General features: G+C 39.0%; 1 non-coding gene across 1 annotated transcript; it reads right to left on the bottom strand.

Moving 5' to 3' along the window:
• Positions 1-3,999: 3,999 nt before the first annotated feature.
• Positions 4,000-4,071, bottom strand: TRNAH-GUG. The gene has a single exon. It is a non-coding gene; the product is annotated as a tRNA-His (tRNA).
• Positions 4,072-5,114: the final 1,043 nt, after the last annotated feature.

Raw genomic sequence — 5,114 nt, 5'->3', positions numbered from 1 at the left:
CCTGCAAATGCCAGGATCTACAAGAAAATAGTGACCAGAAATGATGCAGTGGCCATGTTGTTGGCTCCATAGGTAATTGAAGTGCAAAAGGTGATGGTAGGCAATGGTTTAGCAGCACAGTTACAGTGATCATATTACTGTCACAGGCTGTTGTAATAGAACATATCTGCCCTACTAACAAGGTATATAAACACTTTGCACTCTTCTTCCATTCCCAAAGATTTAAAAAACAGTGTGTTCTGGGATCCCTTTGAATGGAGACTTCTCTTTGACAAAGAAATTCCTTTAAAAGAATATCACAGTGCCATCTGAGTAATTTTTGGCATAAAGAAACCATTCTCAACACTTTATATAAGAGTGCAGAGAAAAACTTTTAAAACATTAAGCACAAGAATTACACTCACAAAGCTTTTTAAAAAAGGCTTCCATCAGATGTCTTCAATTCTAACTGATTTTGCATTTGTGAAGTTGCAGACGAAGAAGGCACATTTCTAAAATCTTTATAAGAAAAGATAGGAAATTTAGAATTCAAGAGGTATAAAACCACAGAGAAAGCAAAAACAGGGCAAGGTAAAACATTATTTATATTTGGTTTGGACATTTGGTAGCCATGAGACTTGTGCTGAAAGCGTCATCTAGCAGAAAATCAGGCCCAACTCAGTAGTTTGAAATGCAGTGCAGAAAGCCGTGGGATTCAAGCCTGAGCCAAAGCTTAACCCAAAGTGGTACAAATTGAAAGGTTCAGAAATTGACCACAGCCTTCACATGTGTTCCAGTACAGCTGTTTATGACTATGAGTGACTGCTGGAGCTTTACAAGTAAGAAGCCACACAGTTTTACTTAGAGAACAGGAAATGTTTTCTTTCCAGAAACACCGAAGAAGCATTGCGGGAAAAGCTACAGAACTGCAGCATCAGGCATTGTTTATGCAGTCGTGTTTACACATCAGGCTCAGGAATCTCCTTCTCTGCCAGATTTTCTCCAATTACTACCCATCCAGCAATAGTACCCTGTAAACTCAGAGCTGATTTTCCAGAGGTAAAATCATCCCACCTGTGAAATTAATTCCTGGCATTCTTTGCTAAAGCACAACCAGCTATTCAAGCTATCAGGAGTTCTCTTTACCACAGAAGATCTCCTTTCAAAGAGTCTTCTTGACCAGAGCCCTTTGAAAGGATTTCAGAGGGGACCTATAAAAGTTTTAATATGAGCTGCAGTCTTGTAAAGAGAATGAAAAACAGAATTAATTTGATTTGATGACTACAGATTCAAAACAGCCACTGCTTTCTATCCTGCTCAACACCTGATGTGAACATCAGACAGCATACAGCCAGCTCTGCTGCACTCAGTAATGAAGGGAGAAAAAAACAAACAACCATCAGGTTCAACTAATATTTCAGTAGTTCTTTCAGTCTCCCTGTTCAGCATTGCCTCCTTAAGAACTAGGCATTTTTCTTCATAGCTTAAAAACACCTGCAGCAGCTTTTAAAAAATAGTGTTGAAATACAGTAACAAGAAAGGAATATTTTCCCAGGCACGTCCTATTGAATGCAGTATGTGCATGTGAATACACATGCAAGAATGTGTATTAGGTAGACTATGGATATGAAAATAAACACAAATATGAAGTATTGAAGTATTTACATTCTATGAAGAACATGCCATGCACAAGAACAGTAGTAGGCACGAAAGGAGCCCAAAGAGCTGCAGAGAAAGACATGCACTTTCTGCCTTATTTTAAAAATATTGTTAATCTTTTCCCACTAGATAGATCAGCTTGCTTTACAAAGCCAGAGAAGGCTGCAAAAGTAAAATCTTCTCTTTGGACTTCAAGGGGAAAAAAAAACACAACAAAACAAACAACAAACCCATAGTGTTTCAGGCCAATTATTTGTGAATCCTTGCCAATTATTTTAATCTCACATTATTAAATCAGATTTTTCAACTGGGAAAGTGCTATCTGGACATGCTTCCAAGGAATAAGGGCGTGCATGTTGCAGAAACATGCAGGTAATCCTTTGCACTCTTGAAGGTTCTAAATCAGTGACAGGATTAAACCTATTTTTCCTACTCTGCAATCCTGACATCCCTACAAATTGTTTTGCAGTAAAGTTTTTGTTTTGTTTTCCCCAAAGAGATAGGAACATTCATGAATATTTTTGCAGGAAATGGAATGTAGAAAGCCACTTACATTAGTATTAAGGTGAGTTTGAATTTTGATTCTCCTGTGAGGGGAACAAGTAATTGGAGGAGGAACTGGTAAGAAAAATCTGCTAACCTACCTACATTATTCTTGCTATCAGTTTATATTGCTACCATTAAGCTCGTAGTATGGTTATCAGTATCAATACAAGAAAAGTAAAGGAAACAAAATAACTAACAAAATAACTACAGTTTCCAGGTAACTCGCCATGAAACACCAACAAGGACAATCTGAATTACTGAGTACAGAGAAGTACATATCAAGGAGCTTTGAGGTCAAGCAGAGATGAGCCTTGAGTGTTTTGCCTCAGGATGATGTGTAAGCAGAGCAGAATTTCTGGCTTTACAGTGCTGTGATTTCATTTCAAGGACTCCATTCACTAGGATGCTTCAAAGAATATAGGTACCTGTGAGGAGTCACCCTAGTGTCTCTTAAATGTAACGCAGCAAATGACAAAGCTGGGAGACAGGAACAAGGATAGAGTTCAAAATATGATCCTTCTTGCCTTTACACTAGAGCATATTGTTAAATTGCTTTTTTTTTGGCGGGGGGGGGAATCAGTCACATTCACTTTGTCAATCAAACCAAGAAATGGAAAGCTCATTGCTCGGATTCCCAAAAAGCTGGGTGATATTTGGACATGAAGTCTGAGGCCAACCAGATATCCTAAAAACACAGCAGCAAGGGCTGTCTCGAGCCTGAGGGAAGTCAGAAGATGTTGAGGGTCACCAGCTTACTACACCCAAACTGGGACACCTGAGTTCACAACTGCCAGAGGGGAGGTGCCTCCCAAGCTAGTGAGCCTACAGAATTTCTGTTTTTTCCTGCTATCACTGCAAAAACTGTTGCTTCATTTCCTCACCAGGTGTGAGAGCAAGGAAAGATCCTCTAGGTTCCAGAGGGACAGGGCCCTGTCATTCATGAGCTATGAGAGCTGTCCTATAATGGAAGCTTGAGGCCAGCTCAGCCTGGCTGAGACATCATCCCTTACACAGAGGACTGACTGATGTTCCACCAAAAGTGAATCAACACCAAGAGAAAAACTGTTCTTGATTTTGTCTTCTTATAAAATTAAAGAACCAACTACCAGAAACTACATTCAGTGGCATGCAAATAATCTGACAAACTCCACAGTAAGGGGCTTTTATTAATCCAGTTATTACCAACTATGTAATTTTGTTGTCATATTGTCATTAGGACACAATTTGCCATTAGTTACAGTAAATTGATAAAATCTATGTGGTTTTAGAAATCATTATTCTGAGAACCTGAGCACATGCTATTCAGTGATGTAGAGTAGATAAGGAAATCCAAAGGGAATGGCTGGAATCAAAGATAGGTGATGGCTTCTCGCGTCTATCACCAGCACAAACCTTCTAGCAGCAGCCCTACCTAGGGAAGTGGGATTTCCACATCTGTCAATGACCCATTTCCAAGGAATTTAGGCTTTTGTATTAGCGTACAAATTTGGCAAAGATGAAAACCAAACAGCCTTCATTGCTTAGTCCAGATCTTATGTAGCTGCACCTAACAGAAATTACGCACTCACTATGATACTGTATATATCACAACTTTTATCAACCGTATTTATCAGCTTCTAAATTTTAAAAATAAAAATCACATTTGGCAACAGGATTACTGAGCTAATATTTGCGTCACATAAATATTTCAGTAAATTTTTCTTGTAAAAGCTGCAGTCTCTGGTTACTTTTGTTGTCTCGCTACTTGTCATCACCGATAGGCAGTTTTTGATAGGCAGCCTCTAGTGACAGCCCTCCAAAAGATACCCTTCAGTTTGCCGTGACTCGGATTTGAACCGAGGTTGCTGCGGCCACAACGCAGAGTACTAACCACTATACGATCACGGCAAGCTGTCAGAATACTGCACAGATCCCCCTCCTTGCCTCAGTGGTCCATAAAATTTATACAAATGGTGCCACCTACAGTATACACTAAGTTTTAGCAGCAGCAGTTTCTAAGTATTTTTACAAGCAATTACACACTACCATACTCTCAAAATTGCCTCCAGGCATTTCTTTCCTTTCTATTAATTGTCCATGCTATCACAATTTACTAAAAACAGGCTCAGGAGAGTTATAGAGCTATACATCCTTCTCTTGACTCCCAAATCTTTTCAGAGAACACTTTTTGCCTATTTTATCAGTGTAGGGAAAGCAAAGTCATGCTATCCTAGCCCAGCTATCTTTAATTTCACTCAGAAAACAGATGAGCATTTTTTACACACCTGAGAAAACATTCTACGTGTCTTTTGCTATTTCTTTTTTTTTATTATTATATTTTTCATTGTTTGACTTTTTTTTTTTTTTTTTTTTTTTGTCTAAAAAATAAAAATCTTACAAAACAAAGACTTTTTTTCTGTTCAGAAGAAAGATTTGGGAAAAACGTTTCTTTTGTCCAGGATTGAATTATTGAATTTCTGGTTAAACAAATAAATAAAAAAAAAATCAAAAGACCACCCTACCCCTAAAATAGCCAACAACTTCATGCAGGCAGGTCTGGAAGAAGGAAGACTTGAAGCAGATACCAATAACAGCTCTGTCCTCTCACTTTTCAAGGGCATTCTCTACCTATCAGATCACTAGTTGATGCAAGGGAAATATTTCCCAGTGTCTCCAGTCCAAACTCTTCCGCTGACTGTTAACACAAACAGAGGACCAGCCTCAATCTGCTCATCTGTGTTTCAGCCGAGTCCCCTCAGCATCACACCATGGAGCTCATGCTTTTTGACTCCACAGTGAATTGGAAACACTTGAAAAAAATCATGCTCAGTAAATCTGTGGATGACACCAAACTCACAGGAGTGGCTGACCCACTAGAGGACCATGCACACAACCAGAGAGACCTCAACAGGCTGGAGGTGGGCCATCCTCTGTGATTGTGTATGTAATAA

Source organism: Centrocercus urophasianus, unplaced genomic scaffold, assembly GCF_019232065.1.
Source record: "Centrocercus urophasianus isolate 14NV4802_14NV808 unplaced genomic scaffold, USGS_Curo_1.0 seq_890, whole genome shotgun sequence".
NCBI lineage: Eukaryota > Metazoa > Chordata > Aves > Galliformes > Phasianidae > Centrocercus > Centrocercus urophasianus.
Note: the sequence above shows the minus strand (reverse complement) of the source record. Positions and strands in the feature narration are given on the sequence as shown.